Source organism: Epinephelus lanceolatus, chromosome 2 (assembly GCF_041903045.1).
Source record: "Epinephelus lanceolatus isolate andai-2023 chromosome 2, ASM4190304v1, whole genome shotgun sequence".
Lineage (NCBI taxonomy): Eukaryota > Metazoa > Chordata > Actinopteri > Perciformes > Serranidae > Epinephelus > Epinephelus lanceolatus.
Window position 1 is genome coordinate 2,789,593 of NC_135735.1, and position 25,146 is coordinate 2,814,738.

A 25,146-nucleotide genomic window follows, 5' to 3' on the forward strand; every position below is an offset into this window, starting at 1 on the left:
CATTTAAAATATTAAATTGGAAAAAAACAACAGAGGAAAACAAAATGTTTGTTTGTCCATATGTCCACAGAGTGCAGAGCGGGGTGGTGGGAGGATCAGCTGCAGGTCAGGTGTGATGTCTGTGTCCAATTTATCCTCACAGCTAAATTGCTCATTAGCATCGTCTCTCCTCACACGCCTGCACAGCCAATCAATGTTCCAGGTAATTGGTTTTAAAAGGAAAAGACTTAATGACCTGAAGTGCTGCGTCACTAAATTAGAGAGGGAGTCAATGATAATTATTCTGGTCATTACTTTATGTGGATTAATATATACGTTTATATGAAGTCGGAGATAAAAGACTTGTGGGTGCCAAGGCTGGGGCAATGGAGCGTCTGATGATCTGCTTCACTTTCAGATGTGCTGAGAATGTGAACCTTCTGAGATTAAGAGCTATTACAGGAGGAAACAAATCTGCCTCTTGTACCTCCTCTTCAGTTTGGGATTTCTGTCATTTCCCAGAAAAAAAGAGGTTTTTAAAGTTTATATTTAACTTTACGGCTCTGAGGTGAAACACAGCACTCAGACTTAAACACAATACACAAAGAAAATTACCACGTGTAAAACAGTCAAGTGACAGAATTATATATATATATGTCCTGGATCTGTCATCCAACCCAATCATCAACACTTATAACAACACCACCATCATCATCATCTGCTGAGCCTCCTACCTGCCTGTCAAACACCATCAACCCAGAAACCTTCTCCAGTCCGGACTGAGTGGAGTCCTGCGGGGTGAAGCTGTGAAGTCTGCGAGTGGAGCTAGCTGCTAACAGCCACCGCTGCAACTAACAAACTCCACAAATCCATTCAGCAGCTCCACCATCCACAGTCAGACACACGGCTCATTATTTACTGCTGAATTACAGCTCACAGCTCGCACCACCCCAAACATCCTGGTGCAGACTATTTACTGGAGTTTACCAGTCGCTCATGGCATTTGAAGATAATCACAAGCACGGCCGCTCTCGGCTTTCAACGTCTGATAGTCCACCATCAACATTTTTGTCTCTTCTCGTCAACAAAAATGAAACATAGACTTTGTCTTAGTTTTTATGATCAATTTCTCTTTTTAGCTCATCATCATCTCGTTTTTGTCATGGAAAAAAGGCAACAAAACTGACACTGGTCTGCCAGTTAATCAAACAACATCACTTTGCATTTTTTCCATTCACCTTACAATGGCAGGACTATCACACAGTTCGTAGACATTCACCAAGTAGGAACTACACAGGCAGAATGTCCCGTAGCAGTTCAGAGGAGGACCCAAATGCAGACCAACAGACAGTCTGAGTTTCTAACAGAAAGCAAGCTTTAAATATCCGACTAAAAACATCCAGTTCAGGCGGGCAACTCAAAGACAAAATGAAAGCAGAACAAAAACCAAACTGAAAATCAACTGCGAAAAACATGATGACGAGGGATGAGCACTGGAATAACGCAGGGAGGAACACAGGATCAACATACAGTAGGACGTAGGCAGAAGGAACACAGACGAACTGACAAAGTAAATTGACACGGCATCCCGGATCTCTAACAACAGACGCAGGAGTGTGTCATATGCAGACACGAAAGTCCACTGACCAAACAGTGATATTTGACAAGTTGGGATGATAATGTGTTTGTAGTGGACATAAATGAGGGCCGCTGCATTCAGGAGCAGTGGAATACTTTTGTACCGAAAGATGGAACAGCTGCATTTGTCTCATTTGTTGATGTTTTTTTTTTTTTTTTTTTTTAAAATAAGCCGTATGATGCAAGAGGCAGCTGGCCCTATGTATTTTCATATTATCTAATCTGGAACGCATTAAAAAATGTTTGGACGCCCCAGTCAGTCTGATCACCTGATGCGTTATGCTGCAACCAACAGGAGATTTCAACAGCAGCTGATAGCAGTTAGCAGCTAACTCAAAGAAAACAGCAGCTGAAAATGTCACCACATTGGGAAAACAATGAAGTGTGGGGGCTCCTTACCCAGGTATGTGACTCCGCCCCCACAGCGTTTCACTGACACAGCCGTACCCAAGCTGAGGAATCATTGAGTACAGCAGGAAGGGTAGCGTTAACCTGTGACACCTGGATTTCAAGGTCAGTGGATTCATATGTGACTATAACGGGACATTATCTGACAGAGGACAGGAGACACTGTCTCACGTTCTCCAAACTAGAGCGGGACATTATCTGACAGAGGACAGGAGACACTGTCTCACGTTCTCCAAACTAGAACAGGACACCAAAGTCACAGTAGAGCAAACACTGCAGACCTCCTGTAAAATGCAGTACAAGAATGGAACAGACAACACTTCTAACATGGGTGTTGTCATTCAGTTTAAAACAGCTTTCACTTTTGTGTTTGATTTTTGAAGGAGAAAAAAGACACCACATATCAGACTCTTATCATTCTTAACTGCACCATGCAAACCGCTTTGTTAAGAAACCAACATACCTGCCATTTCTGCTACAGTCTCTGAATTATGATTGGACAATCATTATTCAGGTGAGGGGTTCAGTAAACCTCTTATCTGTCCTCATCGTTATATCACACTTCTGGCGAAACTTCCAAAGAAATAAAATAGAATTTTCATTCGACAATAACTCCTGAACACTGGCGCTCTCAGAGTTGTATCATGTCATCAGAAGCATCCACAACATAATGTCACGTTACTCACAGTGGACACACGTTACAACACATTTCCAATTGTTTTTAAAATCCATGCTCTGGCTGTCAGTTCCTGGTTTATCTTTCAGAATGAAATCTGTGGGATGTTTTTCCAATCGGTCCAAATGACTCTGCAGACAGCTTGTTGAACAGCGAGTAGGCGTCATGATCAACACACCTGACTTCTGAGCTGTTTGACACTGATGGAAATAATCACGTCTCCAACATTTTCATTTTCAGTACGCTCACCTGATGCAACTCTCCCAGCCTCTGACATCTCCCCACCGGAGCGTGGATGAATAATTTATCCATATGAACAGGGGTAAAATCATTCTGTCAGATTACTTTGGAAATAGGCCAAAGATGTGACGAGACCTGTCTGTTGGTAGCTGCTCAGTAACGTGAGGTTGTGTCCTTATGTACCCTCCGTCAGAGGATGGGAGTGATGGATGTGTTTGACAGCGAGGATGTCAGAGCTGTCACATGAAGGCTCACCTGTTTTGATTTAAAAGGCAAATGAATTAAATTAAATATGCAATGCTTTTTTAAGAACTGTTGACTGGCATTAAGTCTAATAAAGACAGATTACTGGGCACCAAGTGAAGGCTTGTTAGCAGAGCTGGAATCTAATGTATGATAAGAGGAGAAGCATCCACACACTGCAGCGGAAAGCTTAAAAATCTAGTAAATGGACCTGAAAGTTACAGATATAGAAAACACATTCTCACTCCGACCTTGTCACATATCAACGTTTTGGTCACGGACTTTCCACGTTCACATATGACATGCAAGGTACCCAGGGTGTGTTGGTTTTTGACTTTCTGGGACACCGTGTCGAGTTCTCTTCTTTCAAAAGACACTTTTGTTTTCACAGGAAAACAACGTTTACATACAGTCTCTTTCAAAATAATTGTACTGCGTCGGTACAACACTGCGAATTTATGTCGTTTTTCCTTAAACAACTAACACACGTGGTTGGGTTTATGAAAACATAACAGGGTTTGGCTTTTGAATGGGACACGAACACCGCTCTCTCGGATGAAAATCGGTGTTTGTTGGACCCATCCACCACTCCTCCTACCCTACTCGGACTTTTGCCGCCTTAACTTTTGTCCCTGTCCCGCCGCATTTCCCCCTGATGACACCGGGCACCGTTAAGGCCAATTTCCACCAGATGCGTGTTGGTTGCGTCTGGGCTCCGGCACGGCAGCAGAGCCGATAGGATTCCATTCTAGTCAATGTGTGTGTTTCCACCGGCTGCGGCTGTGCTGCGTTCCGGCTCCGTCTCAGCTCCGGCACTCCGGAGCCCTCCGCAACAGATACGCAGGACTTCTATTTTTGCCGGACGCCGGAGCACAACACAGCAATTCAGCACAGAGCAGATCGTGCGGGGCAGGAAGTCGTACACAGAAACACAATAAAACATCTGGTTAATTTTCAAAATAAAGTACATAGTGTTCACGGTGGATCATATTTCCCTGCACTACACCTTGAAAACTACATAATGGGCAGAGGCAGGCCTGAAGTCAACAGGTCAGAGGTTTTCAGACGTCATTTCACCCCGTGAACACCATGGACGAGGAGATGTTAATCATGGCAGTGCACCGAGATGTCTTCCGGCGGAGCTGCACTGCACCGCACAGCAAACGCAGCCGGTGGGTATTGACAGACGGCGGAGCACGCAGCGGATAACCAGCACTGCCGTTCTGCAACGGACACGCATCCAGTGGAAATCTGGCGTTAAACTATAACAACAACCAGCTTGGGTATCATACCGACAGTAAAGGACGCCATTTTTCTTTGGTTTCTGACGCTGCAAGTCACTGCCTAAGCGCTGGATTTTGACAACTTCGGAGTGAGACCGTGCTCATATAGATAGATGTCGTCATATAAAGGAAATTCATGGACTAAGAGCTCATAAAGACAACAGACATCAAAACACAACACGACATGAAACGGTTTGGAAACAGCAAGAGAAGCTGTTAGCTCAATCGCTAACAGGACAGCTAATGGTTAAAATTAGCGATGTAGCTACCTCTGAGAGAGATCTTCCGCCCTCAACAGGGTCTTCAGTAGGGATGCGTGAATATGTGATTATCTGTATCTGTTTAACCAACAAAAGTACCTGTATCTGTACTGAGAACAGGCGGATTTTAGGTCAGATGTATGTGGGGTTTCAATTGGAAGTGGGATTGAAAGAATCTGAAATTGTTATTTTAAGCCTGAAATTGATACAGGTTGATCAGAAGTTACCATATTTATTATTTACTATAAAGTTATTCACAGAACAATCTCAGAATTGAGCTTCAGATCATTTTTGATCACAAAACTAACAGATTAAACACAGCTACCCAAATGAGGATTTCCCGTAACCGTGTGTACAGATATTGACCCATTTTACTCATTTAGTGCTTGTATTCGTAAGAAGTACGTCTATTGTGGATACTCGATACTGTTGTCACAGAAAAAAACATTGACCTAATATAAGAAGAACAACAACAGTAAGGAGACAGTAGGAGCAAGGATGAGCATATACGGATAAAAGCAGGAAGTTTAAGGCACTATATCAAAGTAAAATATTGCTCTTTAACATCAATACATCAAAACAAGGTCAGCTGCTGTTAAATGTTTCTGCTGCTCAAACAGATTGAAGCAGAAGCTGAGCTACAGTCTGCCGGCTGTAAACTGACATTTGTGTTCTGAAACTAACACAACAAAACTTTTGTTCTCTTCAGCGTCAGTTATTTAAAGCAAAGCTGAATAATAAAGTCTTTCCTCTGATGGGTCAGTCAAAGTTTTCCCACATGAACTTATATTTATGTAACGTACATGTGAGCCCTATGAAACAGCATCTGTTAACAATGGCTGTGTTTCACATGAGCCAGCTGGAGGGGCACCTCCGAGGAGAAAGATGTCTCTGGTAACTAATTTCCAGAAGCTCAGGCTGCTTGTAAAAGTCTGTCTCACTCACATCCATAGCTGCCTCTCATCGTTAAATAGACCCACTGCTCACACTTCACACCTGATGCTGAGAGGCGTGTGCACACAGACGGCAGACACCACTGAGAGCTGATGCTGCTCTCTGTTATGTCATTAACTGAAACTGCAGGCTGCTGCCGCTGATTTAAACTGAGGTTTAGACTCTATAACTGTGCGTGTATTGTGTGTCCTCAACTTGGAACCAGGGGACTGGTTTATAAAACAGTGTGTAGGATCCACACTAAAAGTATATGTGCACAGAAAATGGGCACTGCTTCATCACCGTGTGGCCCACAGACACAGTCTATACTTGTTGAAAACCCAAAGAATGTCACATCCTTTATCACTGAGAGGGAAAACAAAGCTTTAGCTTCCCTGCTGATGAGCTGCTATGTGCTTTTCTGCACGTCAAATTAACTTTAACAAAGTCCACAGTTAAAGTTAGTATTTTCTAGCCTGGACATGTTTCTGTGTCTAAAGCTCAGTTTCCATCAAACACTTTCAGTCCAGTCCTTTTGGAACCAACAGTAACCCTTCAGACATGGTACCTAGTCCCTCGGTCTGTTTGGCATTTCCACCACAGACAGGTCACTGTTGTCACTCACTGCTCCGTCCAGCACTCGCTGTATTTCCTCATCAGCGGTGACACAGATGGAAGTCTGCACCTTGTTTATTGTCCACAGAAGGAGGCTGCACGACAGGCTGCAGCATTCACAGCTCCACCTTTTAGTACCAGATCTGTGTGCTGGGTACCCCAACAGAGGGGGGACCAAACATGGGGACGGTTAGGAACGGTTCTATTGGTACCATCCACAAGTTTTCACCTGGAAACTGAAAAAATGCTGAACTGAACTGAACTGTACTGTGCGGTGGAAAGCAACAGGAAGTCAAATAAGCACTGGTTCCAACCAAGGTGTGCAGAAGAGCATCTCTGAAGCAACAACACCTTGTCCAACCTTGAAGCAGATGGGCTACAGCAGCAGAAGACCACACCAGGTGCCACTCCTGTCAGCTAACAACAGGAAACTGAGGCTACAATTCACCAAAACTGGACAATAGAAGATTGGAAAAACCACATTCAGATGGAAGCATGGATCCATCCTGCCTTGTATCAACGCTTCAGGCTGCTGCTGCTGGTGTAATGGTGTGGGGGAGATTTTCTTAGTACCAACTGAGCATGGTTTAAACACCACAGCCTACCTGAGTATTGTTGCTGAGCGTGTCCATCCCTTTATGACCACAGTGTACCCATCTTCTGATGGCTACTTCCAGCAGGATAACGCACCATGTCACAAAGCTCACATCATCTCAAACATGACAATGAGTTCACTGTACTCCAATGGCCTCCACAGTCACCAGATCTCAGTCCAATAGAGCACCTTTGGGATGTGCTGGAACGGGAGATTCTCATCATGGATCAACTGTGTGATGTCATCATGTCAATATGGACCAACATCTCTGAGGAATGTTTCCAGCACCTTGTTGAGTCTGTGACACCAAGAATTAAAAAGGAGGTCCAACCTGGTACCAGCAAGGTGTACCTAATAAAGTGGCCAGTGAGCGTATATACACAGTACTAATAGATATTCTTGAAAACTACTGACTCTCTATTCTGCAGTGATTTAATGCTGTTCAATATTATCTTGGATTTCTACAACTGATGATGATAATTTCATCAGGTGGCCTTGTTAATGTGGCTGAGGTGGAGAGGACTCTGTAGATTTACTCTGAGTATCGAGGACAGGAAAGACAGACTTTCCTGAATCCTGCCACCTGCCACATCCTGGCATCACCCAGCATTTCGACAGCTGACCATGAGTGTCAGTATCATACACTCCAGCCCTCTCCTCAGCACTCGGTGGTGGTGTGTGTGATGGTGAGACAGCGCTGATGAAATATCGAGCAGAATTTGATTTGAGTTTGCTTATATCAAATGAATGATTCATAACTGATATGTTATTCAAAGCCTATTTTTTAAACAAGTTATATTCAGACTGGTTTGAATCAACAATTTATTGTATTTCCTGATCTTTGATGAGCAACAGTTTTGTGTGAAAGTAATTAAAAGTTTTCTCTGTTGATTTTATTGATAATAGCCCGAGCTATTGATTGAAGTTTTAGGGTACTTAAGACCAGCGTACACCCAGTTTTATAAATCTGCTGAAAATAATATATATGCATCTATCTTTGACCCCGGGGCAGCAGTGTCCATCTGTGGCGTCCTCTTCGACACTGGAGCACAACAAAAATGTCACGTATATGATGCAGATGTAGTCTGGTACGGAACAACATCACTAATGTGAAAGCTGAGGGGCAGGGAAGGGGAGGGGGGGCAATTGTGCTCAGGCATAAGCCAGTGGTACCTAATGTGAAAACACCCTTAGTCATGAATCTAGTTTTATGCGTGTGGCTCCAGATGTTTGCCTCTGTAAAAAACAACCAGTTATGCTCCATTAAATCTCGACGGCAGGGCCACAAAATAAATGAGCTGCAGCAGTTTCAGTTTATGACATGACATCATCGTGAGAGATGTGAGCAGAACTGCTTTGAGTTTCACAGACAGTTGTTTTGCACACTTAAATCACACATCAGATCTTGATGAACAAATTACTCAAGTTGAAAATCTTTACTGATACACATTGTACAATTTGATGAAAACAAAATGACGCAACAGTCAGTGGAAACCAAAATCATCAACCAACTGGGGGCTGGATTTAAAATCACACCAAAAATCTGACTCAGTAACGTGTACGGTCCCCGCCTGCATGTATGACCCCCTGACAAGGTCTGGGCACCTGATGAGTCCTGGGGGATCTCCTCCCAGACCTGGATCTGGGCATCAGTGAGCTCCTGGACAGTCTGTGGTGGTACCTGGCCGCATCAGATGCACCGATACATAACGTCCCATAGATGCTCAGTTGGATTTAGATCAGGGGAACGAGAGGGCTGGTCAATGGCATCAATACCTTCGTCATCCAGGAACTGCCTACACACTCTGGACACATGAGGCCGGGCATTGTTCTGCACCAGGAGGAACCCAGGGCCCTCTGCACCAGGAGGAACCCAGAGCCCTCTGCACCAGGAGGAACCCAGGGCCCTCTGCACCAGGAGGAACCCAGGGCCCTCTGCACCAGAAGGAACTCAGGGCCCTCTGCACCAGGAGGAACTCAGGGCCCACTGCACCAGGAGGAACCCAGGGCCCTCTGCACCAGGAGGAACCCAGGGCCCACTGCACCAGGAGGAACTCAGGGCCCTCTGCACCAGGAGGAACCCAGGGCCCTCTGCACCAGGAGGAACCCAGGGCCCTCTGCACCAGGAGGAACTCAGGGCCCTCTGCACCAGGAGGAACCCAGGGCCCTCTGCACCAGGAGGAACCCAGGGCCCTCTGCACCAGGAGGAACCCAGGGCCCTCTGCACCAGGAGGAACCCAGGGCCCGCTGCACCAGGAGGAACCCAGGGCCCTCTGCACCAGGAGGAACTCAGGGCCCTCTGCACCAGGAGGAACCCAGGGCCCTCTGCACCAGGAGGAACCCAGGGCCCTCTGCACCAGGAGGAACCCAGGGCCCTCTGCACCAGGAGGAACCCAGGGCCCGCTGCACCAGGAGGAACCCAGGGCCTGCTGCACCAGGAGGAACTCAGGGCCCTCTGCACCTTCCTCTGCACCGGGAGGAACCCAGGGCCCTCTGCACCAGGAGGAACCCAGGGCCTGCTGCACCAGGAGGAACCCAGGGCCCTCTGCACCAGGAGGAACCCAGGGCCCTCTGCACCAGGAGGAACCCAGGGCCTGCTGCACCAGGAGGAACCCAGGGCCCTCTGCACCAGGAGGAACTCAGGGCCCTCTGACAATCGCTCATTTCATCCCAGTACCTAACAACAGTCAGGGTACCAGTCCTGGTGTTCTCTGGTGAATGATGGAGCTGCATGGTGCTGGGCTGTGAGCACAGGTCCCAATAGAGGACGTGGGGCCCTCATGCCACCCTCATGGAGTCTGTTTCTGACAGTGTGGTCAGAAACATGCACACCAGTAGCCTGCTGGAGGTCATGTTGTAGGGCTCTGGCAGTGCTCCTCCTGTTCCTCCTCACACAAAGGAGCAGATACTGGTCCTGCTGCTGGGTTGATGCTCTGTCCAGCTCTCCTCGTGTAACAGATGGTCTCCTGGTATCTCCTCCATGCTAGAGGCTAGAATAAAAAAAAGATGAAGCCCCCCCAAACACACAAAACTAAAAGCAAGAGAAACTGCAGTCTGGAAGTTGCTTAATTTCAGACTAATCCCTCCCTCGTCCCATCAGACAGCGAGGAGGAGAAAAAAAGTTAACAACTGTGAAAATCTGCCCACTTCACCTCCTGAACAATCAGTGTTAACAGTGAGAGCTGCGCTCTCCTGTTTTTGCCCTCCGAAGTAATGACTCAGCACTGTCAGGATTTGTCTCCTTATAGTAATGGATTTAGCTAAGCTTTTTTTTTGAATAGGGTGAAGTTGTGCCTTAATTAAAAATAACTCAAGAACAGAATGCATCTGTGAATGTTAAACTGTCAGCTTCCCAAAAGGTTTTACTCCGAACGTGTTCACAAATGGGCTGCAGGTAGAATTAGTGTGCTATATAAAGAAGATGAGGACAGGTACGAGAGACTGAGGCAGAGAGAGATGAAAAAATAAAGATATATATCTAAAAAGAAATGGACATAAAGAGAGAGATAACTAGATACTGTGGAGAGAGATAATGAGATGGAGATAATGACATACAGCCACAGCGTGCTCACCCTGCTGCCGCCTGGCTAGTGATACAGAAGTTATCTGCTGCTGCACCATCAGACTACTGAGCAGCTTCTGTCCTCAGGCTGTGAGACTCCTGAACTCACCCTCCGTACTCCACCATAAAAAAATGTTTTTTTCTTGTGGGGCATGAAGGAAATACAGCTTGTATTTCGTTGTGCAACCTTGTGTTGTAGGATGACAATAAATAAACCCTGAAAGAGATAAAGAGCAAGATGGAAAAAGAGAGAACTAAAAAGGAGTTCAAGGGCCTCATTAATACCACACCAGAGCAACGTTACCATTGGATTCACGACAAGTGCACACTGGCTCATTTTGTTTTTACCATTGAGCGTATGTTAGAGCAGTGGTTCCCGACTGGTCCAGACACGGGGTCCAGACTTCTCCCCAGTCGTTAGTTTGAGGTTCCACAGTTTCATATATTCAGCGTCATATCTGTGTTTGGGAATGTCGTCGAGCCCCGTTTCCACCGAGCAGTACGGTACACTTCAGTTCGCTAATCTATTTTTCCGTTTCCACCCCGAAAAGTTGTGGATGGTACCAACAGAACCGGACGGTCACTCTGCTCAGGGCTGAGTTGTGTCATACTGTGTAGAGTTTTATTATTGTAACTATAAAATGAAAGGATGTTTTGCTGCCTCTCACAGCAGCTGGAGTCTGAGAAAAAATAACTTCATTCACTGGGCCGACTGCCGGCAACGAACGTTAACTTGTAATGTTACTCAATGCATGAGTTGATGACGTGAATCCATCGGCACACCTTAAATTTCACTGTGACAACTTTGAGCATCACTTTAGTTTTTATATGACACACACTTTTAGTAATGACTTTAAAAATATAGATTAATTTGGAGCGGATTATGTGAAGGTCATATATTCTAATCCTCACTTCCTGTGGGCTACAGCAACACTAAACCCCTGAGCTTGCCTGAGAAGGACTAAATGCACAAAGCTGCTATTTTTAAATATCCCATGGAGAGAGACTCTCACTGCAGCCTGTTCTATTTTGTTGTGAAAATGTGGGCGTGCAGCCTCGTTCTGTGGACGATAAACCAGGTGCAGACTTCCATCTGTGTCACCGCTGATGAGGAAATACAGCGAGTGCTGGACGGAGCAGTGAGTGACAACAACCCCGCCCACATTTAAGAGGACTGTCTGAACAGGCCCAGGGTCTAGGTACCATGTCTGAAGGCTTACTGCTGGTTCCAAAGGTGCTGGACTGAAAGGGTTTGGTGGAAACGAGGCTTTGTACTATCCTAAATATTTGTTAATTGTGTGTCATATCATCATAGGCCCACAAATATTTATCCATATCTCATAATGATCCGACTTTGACCCTCTGCCTGACCCTCCCTGGGTCCAAGGAGATTCATTCATTTTGAACGGTCGAGGCTGTTTAATGGTTCTATATCATCTATTTATCAATAATCCAGAGCTTTTTTAAACAACTTCTGTTTCTTTACGTTCTTGCTTTGTCTCCCTCCCTACACTCGTATTTTGAGTAGTTAACAAAGTTTAAAATAAATTTGACTGATAACATCATTATTGTTATTTTATACATTTTCTACAGCTAGATATCGCAATTATATCATTACGGCAAAATCTTTTGGTAACTATAATTGTGTAGTGAAAATCTGATATCATGGCGGCCCTGCTCCAAACAAACTTGTAAGAGAGCTCTTGTGTCCGTCTGTGCTCTGAGGGAATTAAAAACAGACGGCTGAATGTGAACGTCTCTCACATTTATTACAACAATACATCCAGTCGTATATTAAAATCCACGCTCCACCAGTGTTTACTCCTCATCAGTGCAAACTGTAAATGCACCATGTGTGGAGATGTTTGGAGGACGTGTTTCCATGGTAACAGAGTCAAGTGCCGACAATGAGGCTGTGCATGCATTCAGCATTGAGTTGTTTCAGCGTTTCCAAACTGTTTACGTATACGAGAGAGCAAGGACACCGTGTCTCTGCCTTCTCCTCGCTGTCTACTCTTTAATCCCATCGAGCTGCTCCTCCATCATCTTTATATATTTCGGGGAGGATTTTATCAGTCTCGCTCCCGGCCATCCCCGAGTAGGCTGAGAGTTAGTTAGAGAGCTGCCTCCACCAGCAGCACCAGCAGCACCACCACCTCTGACAGATGAGGAGGTGGAGGTTTAGGATGGCCAGGAGCCAGAGCTTCTCCTGGATCCATCAGCGGTGGTGAGCTGTCACATAGCTCAAAATGTATCACGAGAGAGGAAAAACAGAAACTATTTCTTACCCACACAAATACAGAAAGTCTTCAGAATGATACTGTCCTGCAAAATATTAGAATTACACAGTGCTTTACATAAAATCAAATGTTAAAATACAAAAGATGAAATAATTATTGACTAAAGTGTGAAACGAATTAGATCTTGCTTCTGTTGGTGAACAAAGCTTCTGTCTGAGACTGGTTTTATATTGATCCAGGAGAGTTTCTGTGTGTTGATGCTGGCAGAGCAGCAGGATTTATTTTTGTTTTGTTCCCTTCCTAATCATCAAACCAACTCTCTGCAGGATCAGTGTTACAGGGACGGTGTCATAATCTAATTCTGTTTCAACAGTTATAGGATTGTTCTGAGCACAGCGCTGCACACGGAGGAGCAGCAGAACCAGATGTGTGACTGTTTTTACATAATGTCATCGGCTCCACAAAGCTTCATCCTGAGTGAAATAACTGCCCCAAACACAGGTTTATATCATACTAGTTTGAAGTAGAAAATATCTAAATATATATCTGCAAAGCCACAAAATACTCATTAAAAATTTGTCACTGACCATTTTCCAGATATGTGCAGGTTCACGTCTCATCAGCCCAGTCGCCAGGAGAAAATGAATAGAATATGTTGCATTTGTACATTTCATACGTGTTATATCAACATTTCTACAGTGACGTAGTATGTGAGCTGACAATTTCATCTGGAGGTGGATGGCATGACACCTTAGTACGATACCTACCAGGCTGCAGGCCACCAACAAACAAACAAACAAACAAACAAACAAACAAAAAAACTAATGTTTTTTTAGGGACCTATCGCTGTATTTCCTGCAGAGGTAGTACGGGTGGGAATCACCAGGGGACCCACGCTATGATATTATTGAGATATGCTCAGTATTGCAACAAAATAATTTGCGATTTATCGGAATTTATCACCTTTTTTCAGTTATTTTCCGAAAGGAAAACTTTGTCAACATCAGTTTTACCTCCTAAGATAAAGTTTTAAGTCTGTTCATCGACCTAAATCATTTTTATTGCAGCTAAATGTGACACAGAGAGGACAGACTGACCAACACCATCATAATGCCTGTCAGAAGTGCTGCATACACCTGACAGACTTAACTGTGGGCAGATTTAACGCCCCACTTTTGTCAAGCTTGGTGTGTCCTGTTGGTTACTTTTTCAGTGGAGCGGGTTTAGCGTCAGCTTGGCTGTTAGCGGCTGACGCTATCTCTGGTTGGTAGTATTCTCAGAGTATTTTATTCTCATATGACAGTTCCTGTAAATCACGTGTCACATCAAAGTCCTTCATTTCTTCCAAAATAAGTCTGGACGTTTGATTCAAACACCAGCAGCACTTTTCTGATTTCTTCCTCCAGCGCCTCCATCTTTGTTTTGATGAACTTCCTGTCAAATGTCACTGACTGAGACCTCTGCTGACCTCACCAGGCAACAAAAACATCAGCACCATGTAGTGGACCGAAAAAGCAATTTATTTTATTATTCTAGTACCAAAAGTTGTATTAAAATGTGTATCTGCAAAAATTAATAATGTATATTGAACCCTGTGAGTCCTCCAGCACAGACGCACAGATTCCGCCCTCTGTCTATTTGCAATATTTTCATAGACTACTGCCCAGCACACAACAAAATCAGTCCTCAGCATGAGCCTATGGCTGCCCAGCTCCTTCAGCACGTCTCTCAGTCCATGCAGTTTTAAACCAAAACCTCAGGCAGCGTCCTTCTCCTTGGTCTGGGCAGCAGTCACTCTACTGCTTGAAAAAGGGACTGATGTAATCAGAACAAACCAGCAGCAGCTGTGTCAATCACCTCACCTGGTGCTACTCTCATGAGCCATCCCCCCACACCTCTTCCCTGCACCTCACGACTGACCACACATATAAAACAAAAGGTTGAAACTTGGCGTCCGTGTATCGATACAATATCACCACGCAAACTATCGTGATACTATGCAGTATTGATTTTCCCCCACCTCTATGAGATAGTGCCACGTAAAGTGTTGTTTCCAGTGGAATCACCAACACTGGGTATTTTAAGCCAGAACATGATCTTTTCCTAACCACGACAAAGTGGTTTTTGTGCTTAAAGCTAACCACGTTAACGTTGTGGTTTCACTGTGTCTGCTACATAATAATGTAGAGATGTAATGTATGCATGGTTTGCAGAATTGTACAATGCCAACTTTGATTCAGATCTGAGCTTCAAGTCCCACATTAACAAGGTAACGAAAACCTCAGAAACATCGCTAAGGTATGACCGTTTCTAAAGTAAAAAGACGCAGAGAAACTGATTCATGTCTTTATCTGAAGCCGACTCAACGACTGTAACACACTTTTTACTGAGAGACTTCGGCTCATTTAAAACTCAGAGAACAGAACCAAGAGGAGAGAGCACATCAGGCCAGTCTGAGCTGCCCTGCACTGACTTCCTGTTACATTTACAGTTGATTTTAAGCTCCTCCTCCTCCTTGTATACAAAGCCCTACATGGGCTGGGACCGAGCTACATCACTAACTCCCTTGTTAACTATTTGCCTCCAAGAACACTGCGATCATCTGCTGCTGGTTTATTGGAAGAAGATCAGGGATGCAGCGCCGTCAGTGACGCCCCAAAGTTATGAACACACGACCTGTAGATATCAGAGAAGCTGCTCGCTAAATATTTTTAACAGAACGCTAAAAACATATCTGTGCACTTTAGACTTTATCTCGCTGTGACATCCTCATACAGGTCTGAAACTTTTTATTTTTATGCTTCACGCTGCTGCAACTCTTTAACATGTTACTTGATTTTATGATGATTTTATGAATCAGGTAATCCATGTTTAAACTGTTTTAAACGTCCGTTAATATTAATTTGCCTTGTTTGTCTGTTTTATGTTCATTCTGTCCTTTTTCATGTGACACACTCAGTACTTATACTGTCCTTGTTTTAAAGCACTGTGTTCTGTACTTTTTTGTTTGAAAGGTGTTATATAAATAAAGTTTATCATTCTTATTCGTATTATTGTCATTATTATTATAGCTTTTACCCTGGTGATTGGGTTGCTTTTAAAAACACATATACAACAAAGCACCTTGAGTCATTAACACATTAGGAAGTGACACACAGAATATTAACTGTGTGTCTGAGTGAAAACAGTGTTACTACCTTTGTCTCTGGTATAATCAGCTTTATTTGTACGTATTATTCTGCATGTAATCCAATTAACTAACGTGAGACAACTAGGATTTGTCCCCAGCTTCAGTGTAAACTCTGACTTATCCATCTGACTGTTAAGAAAAAAACATCTAATTAGTTAGACATTAGGCAGACATCATACTTTGCATAATAATTCTTGAGTTACATTCAAACCATGTTTTCTTGAGATACTGTGTTTAGGAGAATGAGACAGATGCAACACTCTGTCGACCACAGACATCATGGCTGCTGTTTAAACTGTATATCCAGTATACATGGACCTGTCTAGCTGCAGTGACTTGCTTTTGTTATTTTTATATTTTAGCTTTTCTGGGTTATTTTTCCACATTTTCACAGCAGACTTTAGTTCAGCGCCCTTTGGGGGGGAATTTTATGTTGCTTTTACTTTATTAAACGTCACACTGTATTTACTGGTCTCTCTGACCCACTTTTTCTTTGACAGATCTACTTTTCTTTTTAAGTAGCTGCCTGAAGTCACTGTGTGAGGAATGGTCTGGTAACAGGTGGCTCTGACTATATGCTCTTTATCTACATTATTTCGATTTGGTGTTAATGCAACATGCAAGAGGAGAAAGTGCTGTAGGTGGTGCGGTTGTTAGATAAAACAAAATGAAAGTGGGTGTTTGCTGTCACTCATCCTCCCCTAAATTGTCCCATACAGATGCAAGAGGCAGCACACTGAGCAGTGCAGACTGTACCATCAATATTTTAAAACTGGCATCATTTGAGTGAGGCATTTCCACGGACTTGCTGGTATGTGAGAAAATGGATTCTGAAAACTGACACTTCAGCGCACAAACTGCGTGACATCTGAGAGACGGCAAATATTGAAAGGCTGCTATCCACTGGGCTTTGTTGTGGAGAGAGAGGCTTGAAAATTGAAAGGCACTTTGTGTACCTCTGCTGCTGTCCGCCTGTTGATGGCTCCATTCATCAATCAGTTATCTGCCTTGACAGGGACTTCAGTGAAGACTTTATTACTTGACATCAAAATGGTAGCTATTCTGGCTCAACGTGCAACACACAAAACTGTGCAGCTCAGTCAGTTTAGCAGTGAGAGGTGAGTAGCTCAGACGCTGATACATGGCTGTACGGTGCGACATATGTCATGTACTGTATATGACATGTTGTGTATGATACAAAAGCATTTCTCTGTGCGATGAATAAAATTACTGCAGTTGCACACGTGTCATAGAGGTCGTCTGCTTGTTTGTGTGTGAGGTGAATTAATTGCATCACTACAGACCAATTTTGAGTGGATGTCACAGTTACATCACAGCAGCTGGGCCCACAGTTAAGTGCCCAGCTCGGACAAAAGACTAGTTGAAACAAAAAACTACTTGCAATGCCGTTTCAAAAACCTGCTGGTTCACACCAATGCAACTAGTTAAGACAGCGTATCATCTCTAGTCAACGACTCTCTGTGCTTCTGATCTGTAACGTTGACAGGAAGTGACCACCATGAGACGGTGCATCATCTCTAGTCAACGACTCTCTGTGCTTCTGATCTGTAACGTTGACAGAGTTGGGTAAGGGTTACTTTAAAAGTAATCAAAGTATGTTACTGTGTTACTTCCTAAAAAAGTAACCAGTTACTTTACTGCATTACTCCCTGGAAAGTAACTAAATTACTTTAAAAGTACTTCCAACGTTACTCCCTGAGAAAAGTAACTCAAGCACTTTTAAAGTACTTTTGAATAGTCTACATTTCCTATTGGCCAATGGACCACAGGGCGCTAAGCCTACATTATTTTGTCTCCAAAATTAAAGTTATGGACCACTTGCCCTTCACTGAGATCCAATTCTTCCATCACAGCCGTCACTTTGACCAGTAGAAACACAGAGCGATCTGCTGCCGTAGATTTCATTGCATGAACGTTTTGAAAACGAACCCCGTTTTTTGTTTGGGGGTTCCCGGTCTAGACTGATTCACGTCTCCATAAACGTTCAAATCAAACATGTAATGTACTCACCTCATAGGCACAGATGTTAGGAAGGTGTATGGGGGTTGCCGTGTGTTTGTATACCCGATATTGTTCAATAAACATGCATTTTATCTCAGGATGTCTTGAAATTTTCTTCACCCCTTCTTTGTCCTGCAATGAATGATTGCACCGGCTTTCTACTGCACCACAGCGCCCCTATAGCGGTTGGGAGGTGGAGGCAGAAATCTGAGAGCAGAAATTCCACGAGCGCACAGAAGCAGTTTGAGCGTGAAGAGAAAAGCCTAAGCTCGAGCAGGAAACCTGTGCGAGCAACATGTTATCTGAGTGCAAGCACACAGTTTAAGCAGAAACAGAGTAGATCTAAGCGCAAGCAGGGGCTATTTTAGTGCGAGGGCAGGGTTTTGAGGGACAATATTACAAAATCTGAACATGAAATTGATAAATAATGCTCTCAAATTGATATATCACTCTCTTGAATAAAGTTAGGAAAAAAGCTCCATAACATATAGACTTTTTCTGTGACTAAACAAAAATGTATAATTACATCTCTATATAACAGACCCCACATATTCAAAAACACAGCTGTGTGTAAATAAGGACTATAACTCAATAAATTAAGTATTACTGACATTAGAAACCATTTGTTGTTTTTTTGGCCAATTTGTTTTATCCTATTTCACTGCCCAGCCTGATGGTCTGCAATGATAAAATGTATTTTCAGTCCCTCTACAGTCCATATTTCTACATGTCTCTGTATCATCATGTGGTTGAATATTATTTCTGGCCCACATAATTCAAGTAGCATTTCAATAGACCTGACTATCAATAGCTATTTTACACATTCATAAGGTTTTTTCCTGGCAGTTCAAAAACCCACAACCTCACGTCAAGTCCAATGTTAGTATACAGTAGACTACATATTCTACAGTTCTTTAGGAAGGCTGTTAGTATGCTGTTGATCTTGTATAGTTCCAGACATTCCAGTATCCATGTGTGGCACTGAGTCGTAGGCTTTCTTGTGGTCATTCCAGGCCATGCACAGGTTGGTCTTCCGCTCTTGCAGTCTCAGGCGACTGCTCTGTTGACCAGTAGCTGGTGCTTGGCTCCTCTGGTGTTACTGCCAATTCCTCTCTGTGCTTCGCTCATGTATTGGACCATATGCCTAGCTGCTATGACGCCTGACAGGAGCGTCCATGTTGTGGAGAGACAGGTTATTGGTCAGGAGTTGGATGGGATGGTTCCCTTCCAGGGGTCTTTCATGATCAGGACTGTCCTGTCCTGTGTCCCTTAGCAGGTGTTCATCTGTGCTGCTCGGTGTTCATGGAGTGCAGTTAGCTTCTTCAGCCAGTATGTATGGATCATATCAGGGCCTGGTGCTGTCCAGCTCTTCATCTTTGACACTCTTCCCTGGATGTCTGCCAATAGGCCCGTTTCCACTGAAGAAGTTCCTGGTACTATTTGGGGGGCAGGAACTCTACAGGAACGTCCTCTCGCTCGGCCCTCTCAACCGCTGTGTCTCCACTGAGAGAGCGGAGTAGGAGGAAGGTTTCTGTAAATTTACTGGGCTCTGGATGTGACGTAATCGTTGTGCGACCATTTTTACCGGGGCGTCGTAGTGGCGTAGGGACGCTGTTAGCTGTTAGCCGATAGCGGTGTCTGTAATAACTCACTAAACTCACAAAGTGGCCTGTGAATTTTTTTTTTTCCAGCGGATGTCTTAATTACAACATGATTGAGCTAACTGGAGTAGTTTCATGTCGTTTCCGACAACGGGAGGCTTTTAACAGATGACATCCCGATGTTGCTAACTGTCCCTGTCAGCTGCAGCCACTGATGCTTTCTAGACATCGTGATTTCCCAAAACTGAATAAATACCACACATATCAACACAAAACTGCTTTGCTAGCTGAATCATGTTGTAACTAAGATATCCGCCGGAAAAAATATGTTTTTCACGGACCGGTTATTGAGTTTTTTTTACATGGCGGTGGAAGCTATGAACGAGCTAATCCTCGTCTGCTGAGTTTTAAAAATGCCGGCTATTTTGTTGCTTTCTGTTGACGTCACATCCCGCCTTGAGTATAGCCAATCAGCACCAAGTAATCCCCAAGCCCCAGCCAGGAGTTTTTCGGGGCCGTTCTGAGTACCTGGTTCCTGCGGTGGAGACACGCATCAACGGCCCCGGCCCTGTAAATTTACCCCGAAGTTCCTGCGGTGGAAACGGGCCTATTGAGATGGTTACTGGTTCTTGTTCAGGGAGGTTGCTGTGACCAGCTCTTCGGTCCACTAGCCACTGGGCATCAGTGTTGTGTGATGCTTCTCTTTCCCAAATCCCCTTCCAGTATGTTCCCATCTCCGCATTTGTTGGGTCTGACCTGCTGTTATTTCCCTGCCACTGAGAGAACACCTTGGCTGGTTCAGTGGAGAACATCCTGTTTGGGCTTTAGGCTTTTCACTTAGGCGCATGGAAGGGCAGAGAGGTGTGCACTCTCTGCCTTAGGCTTTCTAGGTCTGAGTAAAGGCAGGGAGGGCCCAGAACAGAGCCATGCCACCAAATATATTACTGCAATGGAAATAAAGTTTTCTTTGTCAAAAGTGGTCCTGACTGGTTTTCTTTGGTTCATTACAGCCCTGCAAATTTGCACAATATGCATCAGACTCGTCGTATACAGTTGGGCTTTTTTTACTTTTATCATCAATATAAAGATTTCCTGTTATTAGAACAACACATTTTAAAGATATACAGCGACAGAGTGGTGGAATCAGTATATCCACTTAAGAAAACCAAGTTTCTCTTCACGTTTGTTCCATCTAAATCCACATCCACCCAGAAAGCATCATTAGCAGTGTGTGATTGGAGTGACTGTCTGAAACAGCTCAGGCTGGATGAAAGCCTGCAGTTGAGGAGGACCGAGCCAGACGGAGAAAGTCCTGCTTCACTGATCATTTGCTGAATCCCTGTAAATGAGGCTTTTGTGTTGCCACTTAACAACATCAGTATGTTTTTCTAATGTATTCAAACTCACAAGGTGACGATGCTTGAAGTCTCCCACCTCCTCCACAAACTGCATTTACGAACATTTCCTCCTTCAGCTCTCAGAGTCGCAGCGCTTCAGCTCACATGAAGGCTCCGCCAGGAAAACTGGGACGATGGTGGCTTTGATAATCTGGGTTATATGAATTTCAAAGTGGTCGGCAGCTTACTTGTCTCCTCAATTTTAGGCAGCAACCGCCACCTGTCACCATCTAACAATATGAGAAAATGCTCCGTGTCCTTGGGACAAAGTCAAATTATTGACTGCATATTGGTAAATTTGCATTGGGGGTGAATGGGAAATAAACAACCTCCTGCTATTCATTCTCCAAACGAATAATAAGTGATTACAGACGGATGTGTGCCATTTCTCCTCACTTTTTCTTCCCTGGTTGGCAGTTTCTTACTCTTCAAAAAGAAACAAATATGGAGGGAAACAAGGAACAAACAGAAAGAAAAAACTGAAGCTAACAACATAAGAAAGACAAAGAACAGAGAGAGCACAAGAGGTCCAAAAGATCAAAGGTGGAAGTAAAATAAGAAAAACCGATAGAGAATAAGAGCTAACAGACAAAAGCTGGCAGAGATGCCAGCCACCATCACAGAGAGTATCACTCTGTTTGGTTTTAGATATCCTCTCTCTTTGTGTGTTTGCATGCTCTTTTAATCTTTTCTTTTTACTGTCAGACTGGAGACTCTCCACACATCTGACACAAACACCAACCACTGAATTTCTAACCTTTGTCATCTTGAGGCAGTGGAATGAGCCGGAGACCACTTGGGATCTGATGTTTCCTGTTCAGACATCAGAGGGAAACAGAGGAACAAAGGACTGGAATTAGAAAGTGTTTCATACATCAGGTTTTTCTGTAAAGTACATCGAGTAGGGACTGCTACTAATGAAGACGTTCCAAAACTTCCTATATAACCACATTTTCTCACTCAGCCCTGGCATTACCGAGTCATACCGATTTTGGTTTTAATTGCCAAGTTTGATGATATGTGCCGCTGACTTCTGAAGCCTACCTAATGCAGAGTACACACTACACGATATCAGCCCAATTATAGCCCAACGCGGTGTCGTACGGTGTTGGCTCAGATCTTGAACCGACAATGAGTGTCGTACGTGATAATCCATTGTTTAATCTCATGTAGTGTGTCATAGTAGACAACAACCGACGCCACGTCTGGGATGCCTCACGACACCCTGACAGAAAGTCTAGCATGTTTTATTTATTCATTTTTTGTTGTTGTTCAAGACTCCTCCCATCACAGCCGTCACTTTGACCAGTAGGAACGCAGAGCGATCTGCTGCCATGGAAACTGTAGGACAACAACAGCCCAGCCTTTTGGATATTTCCTGTAGGGACGTTAGCACACAGAGTAAAAAGCAAACAGCAGAGGCACTTTATCAACCCGCTGAGTACTGCCATTAGCATCAAGCTAGCAAAGAATGTTCTTTCTTCATAATGGAGGATATAAAGGAATCAAACTCACAGATAGCGTCTGGGTCTTTACTCAGCACAGCTGCAGAGGCTACCAGCTTCATTTCAAACACACTACATTAGAAACAGGCTGTTATTTATTATTCCCTTTGTATTTTTATATTTCACTTTTTAATCCGCTCCCGTTTGTCTTGTTAAATCACGCCGTCACTTCAAACTCAACACTTCCTGTATCTATTTAAAATCAAAAGCCCCTTATAATTTCGGTAGAGAAAATCCCCTCATTTTCTCAACAGGGTTTTATTGTGAAATATCTGCATTTACATTTGTTGTAAAATGTAGCTCCGCCCACCTGGTGGCACTTTTTACGTTACTACAATAACTGTTCAGCTGGCACATGAACAGACACAGTGACTGAAATAATAGCAATAATAATAAAACTATGTGGTCGTGAAAGACAACCGGGGATGATTGGTCTTGGACCATCATGTAGTCTGTCATGTCTGTCGGCCAAGTCACGGCACGATTTTATGACCTACAATAGTGACTGTTGGAACAGACAAAAATGTTGTGTGGTCTGAACCCGGCATAAACTTTTCCTCATCCTAACAACATACAGGGCTCTAGTTTCACAGACCGGGCGAGGCGGGGGCGCTGCGCACCTGCGCTTCGCCAACTGGGTGTGGCCAGGCGGATTTTGCAAGTTTGGCACACCATGCGCGCTGGCGCAGCTACTCCTCTTTCCCACCTCCGTCCCTCGTACCTGCACAAGTCGGAAAGAGGGAGGAGAGAAGGCGTGGAGTGGGTTTTACACACATCACACCAATCAAATGAGCCCCTCTCCTCGCCCTTAAATGCGCCGTGCGAAGGCGTAATGAGAGTTTACTCAATTCGCCATGGCAGAAGAGAGCAGCAGCGTCAGACGGCCAAACTTCTCCCAGGAGGAAACTGATGTTTTGGTCCGGGAGGTCCAAGCTCGCAGTGTCCGAATATACAGAACTGCGAGCAGACCTCCACGGGCTGATGATGCAAAGGTAGCCTGGGAGGAGGTCACCACAATTGTAAATCAATGTTGCGTTTGTCTCGTGCGTGCGCTCTCTCTCTTTCTCTCTCGCAGTCTCACTCTGTTTCTTTTCTTTTGACTTTTCTAAGATGACAGATGCTGAATATATACTCCCTATCTGATGCTGTGGCTGTTTGTGGTTGGCTGAGAGGGATGTGAACTCATTAGTTTGCAGCTGTGTTAATCAAATCAGGTTGGGTTTCCATTACGCGTGCCATCCGTGCCAAACGTGCCAAACGGTGCCAATCCCCTTTGATCTGACATCAGATGTGACGGGACAGTCGATTAATAAACTGTAATGTAAACAGGTTGTGCAGAAATAAAACCAAGTTATGGACTGAGAAGAACAGTTGTGGTGGTTTAACAGCTTTTAAACAGGTAGGTAAATAAATACTTAGGTTTACTGTGATGTGTGCAGGCTCAGAAAGGTAGTTACATCTACAGTACATATCTGGATGGATGGACAAATGGACAGATAGATAGATAACGCTGTAATGCCACAGTTTATGTACATCAGATTACTGTGACCTAACATTATGCTCCCATAGAATTACTGTATTTCACTGTAATCTCACAGTTAAACTCCATGTTAAATATTCAGCAGCATATTACTGTAAAAGTACTCCTGTATATTCACCTGCATGAATTTCACAATAAAACTCTGAATACCGTTAAATATCACAGTTACAGCCTTTAAAGCCTGGTCTACACTGTGCAGTTTTGGGTTGTCCCAGATGAAAGATGACCAGCGGTAAAGAAACGTGGCGATATCTTTGGTCATGGCTCTAAAACAGCGGTCCAATGACGTCCAGTGAGAAAGGTTCAAAGATGGCTGATGTCACAGTCATGTGATCAAAGACAGCCAGGGATGAAATTCTGACAGTGTCAGAAATTTGGGATGACCATCTCACTGTGTGACTGCTGTTACCACCTACGTCTACGAACCAACCAATAGAAATGCAGCATGAAATGATGCACTGATCAGCATTAAGGTGAGACACCTAGCAGCTAGCAAACACACACACACACACCGTGGTATATAGTGCCCACCGACCTTTAGGTTATTTAATAATGTGAGCCTCTATGTTGTGCCTCACAGGTGGAGAAGTAGGCTAATAATAATATAATTTACTGTGAAACACTACAGGTACATATTGTAACTCTGGGAATAATGTGCAGTGTAGTTATTAAACGCAGTATTTTTATCATGGCTCAGACTGTTTTATAGTTTTATAGTCACGAAACTGGTTTTAAAACTTTACTGGTGGTGCTTCAAACAAAGCCTGAACATCAGAGTTTTACAGGCTCATTTACTGGAGTCCCTGCTTGGATGTAAAGCTCACCAAATGCGATCAATTACCTTTGTAAGTGTACTGAAATGATTTTCTGTGCTCCTGGAGAGTTTCTTCCTGAAAGGTAGAAAATCACCTTGGGTCTGCTTTAGAGAAGGGTCAGCTATGGGGTGCCGTTTGTAAAGTGTCTCACACTGAAAATAACATCAACATTTTGCCACATTTAGCTTCAAACAATGTTTAAAAAAGTGTTGTGAATTTTTTAATGTCACCTTTTACCACATTTCCAGCAATATTTGTTAACTTAGAAATATATTAAATAGTTAAATCTAAATATTAAATGTGGCACCTAAATGTTAAATGTTAAATCTAAATATTAAATCTAAATCTAAATGTTAAAACTAAATGCTAAATATAAATCTAAATGTTAAATCTAAATATTAAAT